The 14,602-nt window shown below is 40.5% G+C and overlaps 1 non-coding gene and 2 pseudogenes across 1 annotated transcript; 1 reads left to right on the forward strand and 2 right to left on the reverse strand.

Annotated features, from left to right (window-relative positions):
• Positions 1-354: 354 nt before the first annotated feature.
• Positions 355-3,113, reverse strand: LOC126032223 (coiled-coil domain-containing protein 3-like; annotated as a pseudogene).
• A 4,005-nt stretch (positions 3,114-7,118) lies between these two features.
• LOC126032768 (uncharacterized) lies at positions 7,119-7,268 on the reverse strand (annotated as a pseudogene).
• Positions 7,269-13,537: 6,269 nt separating this feature from the next.
• LOC126033100 (U6 spliceosomal RNA) lies at positions 13,538-13,640 on the forward strand. Its single transcript, XR_007504254.1, has one exon. It is a non-coding gene; the product is annotated as a U6 spliceosomal RNA (small nuclear RNA).
• The last annotated feature ends 962 nt before the right edge of the window (positions 13,641-14,602 follow it).

The raw sequence follows: 14,602 nt of genomic DNA on the forward strand, positions 1-14,602 counted from the left end.
CAAGCTTATGCAATAAGCGGTTGGAAACATGTTGGGAACAGTAGGGAGAAACTTTATATCCTCCAACTGCTGGAGGTCGGTCTGGATTTAGTTAATACCAGCTGCTCAGCACAGGAAAGGGACTAAGCCAAGCCCAGCCGCTCACTGCCTTGGGGAACTGCTGGCTGGGAAAAGCTTCCTTACCTGGGCTTTTTCCTGGGTGTTTTGAAAACCACCATCCTCCTTAGCAAGGCAGGAACAACAGGGATCCAAGGGTTTCTGGGACTTGCTTTGAGATCACCATGGTTTGTGCAGTAGCAGAAGGGACACTGCTCTCCATCTGAGTCAGAATCTAGGCCCCTAATTCTTCCCCAATCAGGGAACCTGGGGCGCACGGAGCAGAGACCAGTACCCCTGGAAAGCAACCCCATGACTATCCCCCCATCCTGTGAAGACTTTAGTAGAGGCCTTGGCTCTCCCTAGCCCGCGGTAGGAGGAGCCCGCGAGCTCCGAGCCCTGCGCGTGGACGTGCCAGAGTGCACGCAGCTTCTGGCTAAGGCAGATCCACGTTGCGGCCAAGTTCGTGCGCCCGGGCGCAGGGCGAGCCTCGCCTTGCGCAAGGCCCGCAGTGGCAGGATGCGCTTCTCCAGCACCGGCCCCTTCTGAGGCCGCATCTTCACGGGCGTCTCCTTCAGCAGCTCCTGCACGGAAGAGCACAGGAGCCTGGAATCCTCCTTCTCCAGGCACTGGAGAAGGTCACCACTTGCTGCCCTTCGGAACAGTTGGAGAACTGGAAAAGGCTGGCATCTTGGCATCTTGGCAATTGACCCCGTGAGGCCAGAAGTTATCATTTCCATCCATCCAGAAGAAGAAGAAGAAGAAGAAGAAGAAGAAGAAGAAGAAGAAGAAGAAGAAGAAGAAGAAGAAGAAGAAGAAGAAGAAGAAGAAGAAGAAGAAGAAGGGGCCGGGCGGTGGCGCTAAAGGTAAGGTGCCTGCCTTGCCTGCGCTATCCTTGGATGGACCGCGGTTCGATCCCCCGGTGTCCCATATGGTCCCCCAAGCCAGGAGCAACTTCTGAGCGCATAGCCAGGAGTAACCCCTGAGCGTCACCGGGTGTGGCCCAAAAACCAAAAAAAAAAAAAAAAGAAGAAGAAGAAGAGAGAAAGAAAGAAAAAGAAAAAGAAAAGAAAGAAAGAAAGAAAGAAATAAAGAAAGAAAGAAAGAAAGAAAGAAAGAAAGAAAGAAAGAAAGAAAGAAGAAAGAAAGAAAGAAAGAAAGAAAGAAAGAAAGAAAGAAAGAAAGAAAGAGAGAAAGAACGAAAGAAAAAAGAGAAAGAAAGAAAGAAAGAAGGAAAGAAGGAAGGAAGGAAGGAAGAGAGAGAGAGAAAGAAAGAAAGAAAGAGAGAAAGAAAGAAAGAAAAAAGAGAAAGAAAGAAAGAAAGAAAGAAAGAAAGAAAGAAAGAAAGAAAGAAAGAAAGAAAGAAAGAAAGAAAAAGAAAGAAAGCAGCGTCGGGCACCACACTGTGGGAGTGGCACGAAAATAGCCCAGGCCTGAGGTTGAGGCTGGACCATGCGGGCACCGCAAGCATTCTGCTCCACGACTGGTCACGCAGCATCTCCACCTCGGCCAAGTTCAGGAGCCCCAGCCGCCGGGGTAGGGAGTTGTAGTCGCCCTGGTCCTCGGGGTACAGCGCCAGGACCTTGGCATACAGGATGATCTCTGCTAGCTTGGCGCGGCAGCCCTCTTTAAGGGTCTCCACTCCGACAGCAGCTGGCAGACTCGGACCGCGGCCAGCAGGCAGAGGGCCAAGGCGGCCTGGGAAGGGCGCATCAGCTAGGGGCACTACCCAAGGCGCAGAGAGGGGCGCCCTCCTTCTGCCAGCCCAGGAAGGGCAAGCAGCCTGGGGTGTTCTCAAGGCTTTCCCAGAGCTCCAAAGTCCAGGAGTTGATTTTTGAGACACCTCATATTCATAGTATTTCCTGATGAAGATATTTGCCTTATCTCATAGCAAAGACTCATGAATGCAAAAGTTGATCTATTTGAATTTGCCAAATAGTCTTACTTTCTGAAAGTGATAGTTCTAATGTAAAAAATGGAATCTTCAGGTACTGAAGCAGTATTAATCAGGGTCATAAAACAGAACCACTTTTCTGAGACGAGACCAACTTGATTTCCCATGGATTATCCGGATTTATAGGCAAAGAGGCAAATAGGAAAAGGTTAGTCAGTGTCTGAATTTATAGTACATTAACTCTGTGGCCTAATGAAAGTTAATGGAGTTTGTCTTAATAAAATCAGGCACCTCATACATCTATGATTAGAAGGAAACAAGATCATATGTAAGGCACTTTTCCTGTTCACTCTCAGATGGTAAATGCTCAAGACATATTAGCCATGTTCCATTTATTATCATCTTGGAGCACTAGTGAATATTAATGAATAGACCAGAACTCATTCCTCCTTACATAGTTCAAGAAATGTTCCATTAATATAATTTAACTGGAAAGGGTCACTTCATTGGCAGTTGACACTATCCAAATACAGGTGACTGTGTCTAGTGTTTCTGGTCTGGTAGGCAGGGGTTTCTCTGCAGATCTTTTTTTATGAGCTTCTACAAATTATGCTCTTCAAAAAGAAGAAGCCTACTGCTTCTAGATCCTTGGTGTAAGTGTGCAAACACATAGGGAATAATGCTACATTCTATGATGAAAGGTAAATTAGCTTTGGCATTGGGAGTGTAATAAAGAAATGTGTGATTGTTTATTCTGCCTCTACTCTTTACATATATTAAGTGGAAGATTGAATTGCTCTGTCTTTAGTGCATGTACAATTTTCAATGTGCCTATTGTTTTTACAGTTCAGATTGATGTGAGACATACAGTGGCCTCCAAATGTAAACAGCCATTAATTATTTCAAGTACCTACTCTGGTGGTATAATTGCAACAAGAGAAAATGCCATTAACTTTGCTCCTGCTGGATATTTACTATGCTTCAAATAACTACTAAAGTTCCAGCCAAGGGGTTTTGTAGAAATGTGTAGAATTTTGCAGAATCCCTCACAAGTCCGCTGCTGATCAGCTACAAGGACCCAAGGCTCCCTGGGCCCAGTGCTCCAAGGCTCACAGGGGGCCATGGAGTCTACCTGCCGGATGGGGCCTCATGCTCACCCAGGGATGCCAACGTGTAAGGACTTCCTGCCCAGAACCGAGGGAGAGAGAAGGAGAGAAACCAAGTATTATTTTTATTCCTCCTGAAGTCTGAGGCCTGCCACCACGGCCACCATTGGAGAGAGGGAGAGATAGATGGAAATTCACTGGCCAGATATGGCAGGGAGAGGTCCGAGTTCAAAAAAAGAAAGAGAAAGGAATAGATACAAAGCAGGCATTATCTCTCCAATGTTTTATCTCTGGTCCCCCAAGGACCAGCAGGCACTGGTCACTATTTTGGGTGCCCCCTGAACTGTCCAAGTTTTTCCTTTAATACCCAGCAGGATAAGAGGGGTATGTCCAAGGGGCGTGTCCATTTTCAACTGATATTACAGTGGGGTTATTCAAGGGGCATGGCCTAGTCTATACATCAACACTGGGGACGTCATAGAATCAGATTGCTTATTTCCCTAATTCAAATTAGAAAGTAAACCTTAATTCCCCCCTGGAATTTGATAATCACTGCCTCAAAATATTGATTAGGGGGCCGAGAGATAGCATGGAGGTCAGCGTTTACCTTTCATGCAGAAGGTCATCAGTTCGAATCCCGGCGTCCCATATGGTCCCCATATTGTCCCCCATGCATGCCAGGAGCAATTTCTGAGCACAGAGCCAGGAAAAAACCCTGAGCACTGCCGGGTGTGACCCAAAAACCACATATATATATGTTATATATATGTATAATATTTATATATATATATATTGATTAGGAGTATATAAAAGACTATATTTCAGATTCTTTTATGTATTTTTGACAGAAACTTTTATCACTAAAATAGGTAGAAGTTGACCATTTTAAGCTCAGGAAGCACATGAGCTACCTTGTAACTCTGTTACCTGGCAAGGTCTACTGTTTATATTAAGCCCAATTAAAACTATCTTAATAATGATGATGCCTTGCTAATCAAGATGGTTGCTTGATAATGCACTGACACCAATGACATTCCTTAGGAACTGAACTCAGAATGATTTGGTTTCTTCCTGGGTTCTGTGGTCATTAGAACAGTTAAGTATTTCATCTGCTTTCAGAAAATTGTACTGCAACACAAGCTGAACACATTCATACTAGTTTGCAGGGATGTGAAACCATAGGATGCCTAAGATTACAGGAGAATGGAACATATTATTTTACTGTATGGCAGTGGAAGGACACTTCTTATATTTCTTCCCTAAAGAAAGAGTACTTAATGGGTAAACATGTTCGTAAAGTTATAATAATAAAATGTAAGTTCTGAATAGAGCTCAAGATACTGGTCATGATTTTTGTATGGAGGAGTCCTAGCTCTGGGGTTTGCCCCAGGTACCCCATAGTCTCCTAAAAGCCACTGGGAATGACCAGAGAGCAGGCTGGGGAGTCTTTGAGCATTCTGAGCATGATTGGCCCACAAGAAAGAAACACTAAGATTTTCAGATAAAGTATTTCAATATTTAGAATTCTTCCATATGTAATATAAAAATAAAAGATCACTGTTTTTGTAGCATGGATAAATGATTTCACCTTGATCATTATAATCCAAAGTTTATACTCATGACAATAGGAGATGAAACCTGTGAGTTATGCCATATTTTATTATGCTTATTGAAGAAAATAATCCTTGTTATTCTGCTGGGTGACTAGTTTCATTCCATAACTCAATTGACACAACTGGAATTTGCAAAACTTGTGTGGACTATTTTTAGTTATAAGAGGTGGGCAAAGATACAATGCAATTCCCTACACAAACTCATTTGAATAAGAATTTTTTGAGTAAGACTTGTTAGTAAAATTTTGTATTGCCTTTGCCAAAAATCAAACTCCCTATAGAGAATCTTCTAAAACCACCCTCAATATCACACATCTGTCAGTTCACTTATTTCTGCTGATTTGGGTTAGTTCTTCAGTTTTAATAATTTAAAAATTGTTTTGCTCCATTGACTTTCTTTTTGTAAGGAGAGGAGGTTGCCTTTTCCAATCACTGCTTCAAAAGCTCTTCACTGTGATTGCTGTTTTTATTTCTTTTTTAATATCTTTATTAAACACCTTGATTACAAACCTGATTATGGTTGGGTTTCAATCATGCAAAGAACACCCCCCTTCACCAGTGCAACATTCCCATCACTAATGTCCCAAATCTCCCCCCTCCCTACCACACCCCCGCCTGTACTCTAGACAGGCTTTCTACATCTCTCATTGATTATCATTGTAAGGATAGTTCTCAATGTAGTTATTTCTCTAATTACACTCATCATTCTTTGTGGTGAGCTTCATGAAGTGAGCTGAAACTTCAGCCCTTCTCTCTTTTGTCTCTGAAAATTATTGCAAGAATGTCTTTCATTTTCCTTAAAACCCATAGATGAGTGAGACCATTCTGCATTTTTCTTTCTCCCTCTGACTTATTTAAGTCAGCATGATAGATTCCATGTACATCCATGTATAGAAAAATTACATGACTCCATCTGTCTTGATGGCTGCATAATATTCCATTGTGTATATGTACCACAATTTTTTAGACATTTATCTGTTGAAGGGCATCTTAGTTGTTTTCAGAGTCTGGCTATGATAAATAGTGCTGCAATGAATATAGGTGTAAGGAAGGGATTTTTGTATTGTATTTTTGTGTTCCTAGGGTATATCCCTAGGAGTGGTAGAGCTAGATCGTATGGGAGCTCAATTTCCAGGTTTTGAAGGAATCTCCATATCGATTTCCATAAAGGCTGGATTAGATGACATTCCGACACCAGCAGTGGATAAGAGTTCCTTCCTTTCTCTCCACATCCCCGCTATCACTGCTTGTTCTCATTCTTTCTGATGTGTGCCAATCTCTGCGGTGTAAGGTGGTACCTCATGGTTTTGATTTGCATCTCCCTGATGATTAGTAATGTGGAGCATTTTTTCATGTGCCTTTTGGCCATTTGTATTTATTTTTTGTCAAATTGCTTGTCCATTTTTACTCCCCATTTTTTGATGGGATTAGATTTTTTTTCTTGTAAAGTTCTGTCAGTGCCTTGTATATTTTGGAGAATAGCCCCTTATCTGTTGGGTATTGGGTGAATTGTTTCTCCCACTCAGTGGGTGGCTCTTGTGTTCTGTGTACTATTTTCTTTGAGGTGCAGAAGCTTCTCAGCTTAATATATTCCCATCTGTTATTCTTTGCTTTCACTTGGAGAGTGCTGCTTTCTCCTTGAAGATGCCTTTAGTCTCAATGTCATGGAGTGGTTTACATACATGTTGTTCTATATACCTTATGGTATCAGATCTGATATTGAGGTCTTTAATCCATTTGGATTTTTGCCATCTTACATGATTTTGGCTGGAGGTCTAAATTCAATATTTTGCAAGTGGCTTGTCAGTTGTGCCAACATCACTTGTTGAAGAGAGGCTTTCTTTTTCCATTTAGGATTACTTGCTCTTTATATCAAAAATTAGGTGATTATATGTCTGGGAAACATTTTCTGAGTACTGAAGCCTACTCCACTGATCTGAGGGCCTGTCTTTATTCCAATACCATGCTGTTTTGAGAACTATTGCTTTGTAATTCAGTTTAAAGTTGTGAAAATTAATGCCTCCCATATTCTTTTTCCCAAAGACTGCTTTAGCTATTCGAGGGTGTTTATCATTCCAAATAAATTTCAAAAGTGTTTGACCCACTGTTTTGAAGAATGTCATGGTTATCTTTAGAGGGATCACATTAAATCTATACATGCTTTGGGGTATTGCCATTTTGGGTATATGTTCCCATTTCCATGTGTCCTCTCCTATTTCTTGGAGCAGGATTTTATAGTTTTCTTTGAATAGGTCCTTCACATCTTTGGTCAAATTGACTCCAAGGTATTTGAGCTTGTGTGGCACTAATGTGAATGGGGTTGTTTTCTTAATGTCCATTTCTTCCCTATCATTATCAGTATATAAAAAGGCCATTGATTTCTGTGTATTATTTTGGGTTTGGGGTTTTTTTTGTCCCCCTATTCACAATACAAACCAGGCAAAGGGCCGGGTTTGAGGTGTATATGGGGAGCATTTACTATACCTCCTCTTTCTATTTCTGTGTATTAATTTTGTATTCTGCCACATTTCTATATGAATCTATGGTTTCTAGAAGCATTTTGGTAGAGTCTTTAGGGTTTTCTTTTTTTTAGTCTTTGGGGTTTTCTAAGTAGAATATCATGTCATCTGCAAACAGTGAAAGCTTGACTTCTTCCTTTTCTATCTGGATTCCTTTGACATCTTGACTAATCGCTATAGCAAGTACTTCCAGTACTATGTTGAAGAGGAGTGGTAAGAGCAGACAGCCTTGTCTTGTACCAGAATTTAGACAAAAGGCTTTTACTTTTTCTTCATTGAGGATAATATTTTCATTGGCTTGTGGTAGATGGCCTTAACTATATTGAGAAAGGTTCCTTTCATACACATCTTGCTGAGAATTTTGATCAAGAATGGGTGTTGGACCTTATCAAATGCTTTATCTGCATCTATTGATATGATCATGTGATTTTTATTTTTCTTGTTGTTGATGTTGTGTAATATGTTGATAGATTTACGAATGTTAAACCATCCTTGCATACCTGGGATGAAACCTACTTGATTGTGGTGAAAGATCTTCTTGATGAGGTATTGGATTCAATTTGCCAGGATTATTTTGAGGATCTTTGCAATCTGTGTTTATCAGGGATATTGTTCTGTAATTTTCTTTTTTGGCAGCATATCTGTCTGGTTTAGGTATCAAGGTGATATGACGTTATAAAAGCTATTTGGAAGTGTTCCCGTTTATTCAATTTAATGAAAGAGTCTGGCTAGGATTGGTAGTAGTTTCTCTTGAAATGTTTGAAAGAATTCATTAGTAAATCCATCTGGGCCTGGCTTTTCTTTTTGGGCAGACATTTGATTACCATTGTATTCCTTACTCAATCATGTAAGGTTATCAGAGTCCAAGAATTTATCCATTTATTCCAGGTTTTCATGTTTAGTGGTGTAAATTTTCTCAAAGTAGTCTCTAATTACCCTGTGTATCTCTGCAATATCTCCCCCTTTTCATTTCTAACATGGGTTATCAATTTTCTCTCTTTGCGAGTTTTGTCAATGGTCTATCAATCCTCTTTATTTTTCAAAAAACCAACTTCTACTTTCATTGAACTTTCTGATTGTTTTTAGGGTTTCCACTTCATTGATTTCTGCTCTCAGCTTTGCTATTTCTTTCTGTCTCCCTATTTTTGGTTTCTTTTGTTGATCATTTTCTAATTTTATAAGCTGCATCATTAAGCTGTTCAGGTATGCCCCTTCTTCTTTCCTGATGTGTGCTTGCAAAGCTATAAATTTTCCTCTTACGACCACTTTTGCTGTGTCCCATAGATTCTGGTAGTTTGTGTCTTCATTGTCATTTGTTTCCAGGAAAGTTTTGATTTATCTTTTATTTCATCTCAGACCCACTGGTTACTCAGTAGCAGGATGTTTATTTCCGGTTGTTAAAGTTTTTCTTTTGTGTTCCTTTTTTAGTTCACATCTAATTTCAGAGCCTTGTGGTCAGCAAAGGTAGCCTGAAAAATTTCTATTCTCTTGATTTTATGGAGGTATATTTTATGTGCCAACATTTGGTCTATCCTGGAGAATGACCCATGTACATTGGAGAAGAATGTATATTAAGGTTTCTAGGGATAGAGCATCCTATATATATAATATATATTATATATAATATGTATTAGTCCTCTTCTTCTATTTCTCTTTACAGGGCTAGTATATTTTTGTTGGGTTTCAGTCTGGTTTATCTCTCAAGTGTTGATAGGGCCGTGTTGAGGTCTCCCATAATTATTGTGTTATTATTGATGTCTTCTTTCAAATTTGTCAATAATTATATTCAATAATTTTCCATTTTCTCATTGGGTGCATATATGTTTAGTAGTCTGATTTCTTCCTGTTGCACATATCTTTTGATTAGTATGAAGTGTCCATCTTTGTTTCTCAAAACTTTTCTGAGTCTAAAATTGGTTTCATAATATATTAATATTATTACCTTTTTTTCTTTTTGGTTTTTCGGCCACACCCTTTTGACACTCAGGGGTTACTCCTGGCTATGCTCTCAAAAATTGCCCCTGGCTTGGGGGGACCATATGGGACACTGGGGGATCGAACGACGGTCTCTCCTATGCTAGCACTTGCAAGGCAGACACCTTACCTCTAGTGCCACCTTCCCAGCCCCTATTATTACCTTTTTTAAGGGTGTTGTTTGCTTGGATGATTTTACTCCAGCCTTTGATTTTGAGTCTATGTTTGTTTTTACTATTCAGGTGTGTTTCTTGAAGGCAGCAGAAGGTTGGGTTCATCTTTTTGATCCATTTTGCCACTCTGTGTTTCTTAATTGGTGCATTTAGTCCATTGCCATTGAGGGAGATAATTGTCATAGGATTTAATGTAATTTTTGTGTATACGTTTAATATGTTGGTCTCTCTTGTCTTAAAGTAGACCTTTCAGTTTCTCCTTTCAAACTGGTTTTGCATCTGTGAATTTTTTAGTTGTTTATCAGTGAAGCTATGTATTTTCCTTCAAACCTAAATGTGAGTTGAGCTGAGTGCAGTATTCTAGTTGAAGCCTCCATTTTATTCAGTCTTGTCACGATATCCCACCACTGTCTTCTGGCCTTGAGTGTTTCTTGTGACATGTCTGCTGTAAATCTTTGAATGTATTTGAATGTAATTTCCCTTTTTGATCTTGCTGCTTTCAGTATTCTGTCTCTATCTGTAGGATTCATCATTATGACTAGGATGTGTCTTGAGGTATTTTTCTTTGGGTCTCTTTTAGCTGGGACTCTTCAGGCGTGCAGGATTTGACTGCATGCAGTCCTTAGCTCTGGAAGTTATTTTGTGATGATGTCTTTGACTGTTGATTTTTCCTGTGGATCCCATTCCTGGGCCTCTGGGACTCCAATGTTTCTTATGTTGTTTCTGTTTAGTTCATCAAAGACTTCTATTTTTATCTGTTCACATTCTTTGAGTACTTTTCCCATTGTATGATCATTTGCCTTAAGTTTCTTTTCCAGTCTCTTCTGCTTTATTGACTTGTTCTGCATTTGATCTTCCAGTTCACTGATTCTGTTCTCAGCGGCTGTTACCCTGCTGGAGAGGCTGTTCACTGAGTTTTTCAGTTGAGCTATCATGATTTTTTCAGATCTGTTATTTCAGTTTGGAGTTTTTGATTTTTGTCTTTGTGTTCTGTTGAGCTAGAATTATATTTTCTTTGATTTCCATGAGGATCATCCATATTTCTATTCTAAACTCCTTATCTGTGAGGATAATCAGGTGGTTTGTATTTTTTGTGTCATCAGATCTACCATCTTCATTCTTTGTGCATGGTTTTTGCCTGCGAGGTTTCCCCATTGTCACACTTGTAGTGTGATATTTTTCTGGATGTTGCGGTGGGGTTCATTCATTAGAAAGAATGCACAGCCGCAAAGTAGAGCAGAGAGACTGTCATTTTCTGGAGCCTCTAGGTGAATGATTTTGTTGGACCCTTCTCTGCCCACTCAGGAGAGGTTCAGGACACAGGACAGTAGAAAAATACACACTGGTGACACAGTCTCTCGCAGTTGGTAACCACTCGGGCACGGGCAGATTTCTCCAGCCTGATGGCACAGACAGAGGACCTGCCTTTATGCTATTGCTGGTTGTCACTTGGAGACTCTGTGTCCCTTGGTTTTCTGGCCTCAAGCAACTTTATGAGAGCAATTTTGCTGAGCCCTTTTTGGCCCACTCAGGAGAGGTTCAGGACACAGGATAGTAGAAAAACACGCACAGGCAACACTCATAGTTGGCTACCACTCAGGCAGGGGCTGATTTCTCCAGCCTGACATCACAGGCAGAGGACTTGCTTTTCTGCCTGCTGCTTTGATTTCTTTGAAGTCTCTGTGTACCTCCTCATTGCTACATAGACTTCACTTACTCAAGAATTATCCCCTTCTGGGGCCGGAGAGATAGCATGGAGATAAGGTGTTTACCTTTCATGCAGGCCATCGTTTCAAATCCCGGTGTCCCATATGGTCTCCCATATTGCCAGGAGCAATTTTTGAGCACGGAGCCGGGAAAAACCCCTGAGCACTGCCAGGTGTGACCCCCAAAAAAATACACACAAAAAAGAATCATCCCCTGTAGGATACCTATCTGAGACCCACCCATTTCTGGGAGGGGTCTTGGGAACCGGATAATAGGTGTGACCTTACTTCCAAGACCTGGCCCATTCCTGGGAGGGGTCTTGGAATAGGTAGATAAACCCGGAAGCCAGGGGATTAAAGGCTTTTGCCTTTTGGCCCTGCTGGGCTCTCGGAGGAAGATGACTGAATTATAAGATGCAGGGCTAAGAATGGCCAAATGCTTAAAAGGTTATGAGATAGGCCACACATACGTGGTGGCTAGGGCCTAAATAAAGATGATTCTTCCTGAAGCCTGCCTGTGAGTGAGTGATTTCGCATTTCACCTGGGCCTGGGACTCGCCAGCTGCATGGGGAATGAAGCCACGTGGCTGGGGCCTAAGCACAAAGGCCTCCATCCATCGCCATCAAGCCCCATCTTTAATTATTTAATACAACAGTCCCCTTCTGAGAATTCTTAGAGAAAAACTTTCTAGTTCTGAGATAAGATAGTAGATGCAATGAGTTTCCCCATCACTCTGTAGATTACTAAACATTGTTAAATCAAAACTCTATAACTCAATATTTAAATATGTATTTGTCATAGAATGTTCAGGGCACATGTGAGCAATTTTGCTAAACATTTTTTTTAAATTCTCTCAAGACATATTTGAGTGCCAGAATGACTCCTCTTTGTGAATTTAAGTAAAAGAAATTCCAGTTTAAAAATTTATCCTTATGTAATAGAATAACCCAGAACACAGGTTTAACTTAAGAATGAAACATCATACCAAACTCAGCCAAGTTATCTGAATTCATGTCTAGAATCTATTTCTTTATTATCTTGGTTTTAGATTCAGGCATTGACTGGTTTCTGGCAGATATGGACAGCATCAATTTCATGTCTCAAATTCTTTATTCTTCCTAGGGATCTCTTATCTGGGCCTCTGGAACTTCAATGATTCTTATGTTGTTTCTGTTGAGTTTATCAAAGATTTCTATTTTCATCTGTTTACATTCCTTGAGTACTTTTTTCATTGCCTGATCATTTGTCTTAAGGTTCTTTTCCAATTTCTTCTGTTGTGTTGAGTTTTTTTGCATCTCATCTTCCAGCACATTGATTCTGTTTTCAGCAGCTATTAACCTGCTGGAGAGGCTATCCACTGAGTTTTTCAGTTGAGCTACCATGTTTTTCAGATCTGTTATTTCATTTTGGAGTTTTCTGATTTCTGTCTTTGTATTCTGTTCAGATTGATCTATGCTTTCTTTGAGTTCTACGAACATCTTCCAAATTTCTATTCTAAACTCCTTATCTGAGAGGATAATCAAATGGTTGGAATTTTTTGGGTTGTCTGAGCTATCGTCTTCATTCTCTGTGCATGGTGTTTGCCTGCGAGGTTTCCCCATTGTCATGATTGTAGTGTGATTTTTTTCTGTGTGTTGTGATGGGGTTCATTGGTTAGAAAAAGTACACGGCCATGAAGCGAAGTGGAGTGGCCACTCTCTTTTGCGGTGTGTAGATGACAATCTTTCTTTGGGGGTGCACTTCCTAGGCCTCTGAGGAGAGCTTCAAGTATTCAGGAAAGACAGACAAGCAAAGCAAAGTGTTCCCTTCAGGGTTATTCAAGGCACAGCAGGAGAGTAAAGCCAGCCAAGAACTCTCTGTAGCAGGCAGGATCACCAGCAGGAATGCTGATGAAATCCAGTCTGAGGCAGCTGGAAACACCATGGCCCAAGATGGCTTCCTCACCCTTCTGACACTCAGCAGAAACCAGCAGGAATCTGTGTGTGTATGTGCTGACCCACCTCTGAAGCAGGCAGGATTGCTGTCATGAATGCTGATGAAATTCAGTCTCAGGCAGCTGGAGACACCATGGCCCAAGATGGCTTCTGCACCCTTCTGACTCCCAGCAGAAACCAGCAGGAATCAGTATGTGTATGTCCAGACCCACCTCTGAAGCAGGAAGGATCACTGGCAGGAACACTGATGAAATCCAATCTCAAGCAGCTGGAGACACCATGGCCCAAGATGGCTTCTGCTCCCTTCTGACACCCAGCAGAAACCAGCAGGAATCAGTGTGTGTATGTCCTGACCCACCTCTGAAGCAGGAATGCTGATGAAATCCAGTCTCAGGCAGCTGGAAACACCATGGCCCAAGATGGCTTCTGCACCCTTCTGACACCCAGCAGAAACCAGCAGGAATCAACTGTCTTGTCTTAACCCACTCATGTCTCAAATTCTTATGCTTAGTAAAAAACAAGTCAAATTATAGCACATATACTAAAATTGGAACGATACAGAAAAGACTAGCATGGCCCCTGCACAAGGATGACATGCAAATTCGCGAAGCATTCCATTTTTTGTTTGTTTGTTTTTGGATCATACCTGGCAGCACTCGGGTTACTCCTGGCTCTATGCTCAGAAATCACTCCTGGCAGACTCAGGGGACCATATGGGATGCCTGGATTTGAACTACTGACCTTCTGCATAAAAGGCAAACACCTTACCTCCATACTATATCTCCGGCCCCCATATTTTTTTTTAAAAAAAATTATTATGTACTAGAATTCTCAGAAAAGGCAGTATGCTGCACAACTGAACTGCCTTTCATTACAAACTCATCCCCCAGTCTTTACTGTGGCAAAATACATGAAGTGACTTCAAGTTACTCAGTTCTTAAGAGTGGATGGCTGAGGAGATAACATATTGAATTTGTAATCACATAGATAGTGCATGTGTGGTCATAATGCAATCACCAAATAATTGTCAATAGAAGTGAAAAGTGGGCCAGTATTTAAGCATAATAACACTTTAATACTAAAAATTTGAGAGTGAAACAGCCAAACACACACAAACACACAAGAATGAACAGTCAGGTGTCAAGATATAAACCATGAAATTGATTATTTTAAAACAAAGGTAATAATTTGGGGAATGTGACTAAGTGAATCAAATACTAACATTAGTTTAAATAAGAACATGAAATATAACAAGAAATTTATTATTGACATCAAGTGCACAACCAGGAGTAACCCATGAGCATCACGAGGTGTGGCCTAAAAACAAAGAAAGAAAGAAAGAAAAAGAAAAAAGAAAGAAAGACAGAAACAAAGACAGAAAGAAAGAAAGAAAGAAACAAAGAAAGAAAGAAAGAAAGAAAGAAAGAAAGAAAAAAAGAAAGAAAGAAAGAAAGAAAAGAAAGAAGAAAGAAAGAAAGACAAAAGAAAGAAAGAAAGAAAGAAAGAAAGAAAGAAAGAAAGAAAAGAAAGAAAGAAAGAAAGAAAGAAAGAAGAAAGAAAAGAAAGAAGAGAAAGAAAGAAAGAAA

Source organism: Suncus etruscus, chromosome 16 (assembly GCF_024139225.1).
Source record: "Suncus etruscus isolate mSunEtr1 chromosome 16, mSunEtr1.pri.cur, whole genome shotgun sequence".
Classification (NCBI taxonomy): Eukaryota; Metazoa; Chordata; class Mammalia; order Eulipotyphla; family Soricidae; genus Suncus; species Suncus etruscus.